This window comes from Rousettus aegyptiacus, unplaced genomic scaffold (genome assembly GCF_014176215.1).
Source record: "Rousettus aegyptiacus isolate mRouAeg1 unplaced genomic scaffold, mRouAeg1.p scaffold_m13_p_2, whole genome shotgun sequence".
Lineage (NCBI taxonomy): Eukaryota > Metazoa > Chordata > Mammalia > Chiroptera > Pteropodidae > Rousettus > Rousettus aegyptiacus.
Genome location: NW_023416295.1, coordinates 101667856 through 101669675, shown reverse-complemented (window position 1 = coordinate 101669675; position 1820 = coordinate 101667856). Strand labels below are relative to the sequence as shown.

Below are 1820 nucleotides of genomic sequence, written 5' to 3'. Positions count from 1 at the left end.
GTTTATTTTTGCCAGTTGTAAGGGTGTTAAGTTTTGTCAGTAGCAGGTGCTGGAGAAACACTGCAAAAGGAAAGAGTTTGCTTTCTAGTTCCAGGGTACTTGCTGAACAGGTGCTCTTGTGGCTTTTCCAGCTTTTGGCTTCTGTATTGCAGGCAGCTTTCACAGCCCCCAGCTCTTACAGTGCACAGCGTCCAGCAGCACACAGAAGCCAGCAGCTGCCCCCAGCAAACACCTCCCTATGAACAGTTTCCCTGGTAAGTTGCAGAAGTGAATTTCCAGCAAATTCCTCCAGCCTGGCACTACGGTGACTTTTCTGCCACCAGTAAGCCATGAATAGGTCCTCTCCAAAGAGGTCCAGATCTCGGCCTTGGGAGGTGGGTCTTGAATACTCTCAGCCTTGCAGGGGTTGACTTTTCTTATAGCCGTTAATTCTATATTTTTTTAGTTCAATTTACTTCTTTATAGCCAGTCCTTTGTCACTCGAATCTCCTGTTATAGTAATAATTCTTTTCTTTTTTTTTTAGGCGAGGTGACCCTTTGTTGACCTCACAGATTACAAAGACCTTGTCAGTTTACAATCCCTTATTTTTTATTTTTTATGCCTACAACACCTGGTCTTCCTAGGTGGTCTCCCATCCAAGTACTAACCAGGTCCGATCCTGCTTAGCTTCTGAGGTCAGATGGGATCGGGCTTGTTCAGGGTGGCATGGCCGTAGACAGCAATAATTCTTTATATTAAACTTCCCCTGTTCAAATTTCTCTTTCTTGATGGGAACTTCCTGATATGAGGCAAAAGCATATAGGCTTCAGAACATCTAGCACATTTAAGAAATAGTGAATACAGCAGTCCTAATGAAGTGGGTGGAAAAGCAGGACATGCTACTGGGTACGTAGCCTGGTGGGCACTGGAGAATGAAGAGGTAGGAAAGCTGTGGTCAGAATTTCAGACTGGGAGTGACAGCTTCGCTTCTGTGTTTTAAAAGAAAAAGAAACTGAAAGCAGTGTAGAGGATGAATTACCGTAGAGAGCAGAGACTGGAGACAAAATGATACTTTTTGTTTGGGCGGGGGTATTATTACAACTCAGGACACAGGAGAAGAGGCTGAATTAAAACCCTGACAGTGACAAATGGAGGGAGAGGGAAGAACCCAAAGGGGATGGAATTGACAAAGCTTGATGATCTTTGTGATAGGGAGGTGGCGGCTAACTTTTTCCCGCTGACCTTCTAAGTTTGAGATTCCTAATTTGGATGACTGAAGGAATGGCAATTCCATAACTGAGACTGGATGTTAATAGGACAAGCAGGTTTGGGGGAACATGGAAGAAATACTTTTTTGTTTATTTGTTTTGGGATATTTTGATTTTAAAGGAAGTGCTATATTTGAGATGAGGGGAAAAAATAATGAGTATTACTATCCACTTCAAAGATACTGAACAACATGTTCTCTGTTCTGCTAAGCTGAGTACTTATTCATTCAATATCTAAAAGTTTGAAAGATTTAAGTGAGGCTTTTGCCCTTGAATTATGTTCCTTGAACATATTTCCCCTATGAATTCTCTGCTTTGGATTGCTTCCTAGGGTCTTCGGAATTTCTTTTCAATTGCCTTTTAGCTAAATACTCAGGGTTTGGATTTTGCTTCACCTCACTTCAATCAGCCATTCTCTGGGGTGTATTAATTCTGCTGGATATCTGCATTTCCAGAAGGCCGTGTTCATTCCCTGAGTACTTTGGTAATGATCAGAACCCTGGTAGCCTTCAAGGGACCAAAGACCCAGAGCAAAGCTCTCAGAAAGAACAATGTGTGTGCACAGACTGAGG

The 1820-nt window shown here is 42.6% G+C and overlaps 1 pseudogene; it reads right to left on the bottom strand.

The window, feature by feature from the left end:
* Positions 1 to 599: 599 nt before the first annotated feature.
* On the bottom strand, positions 600 to 718 carry LOC118614170 (annotated as a pseudogene).
* Between the last annotated feature and the right edge of the window lie 1102 nt (positions 719 to 1820).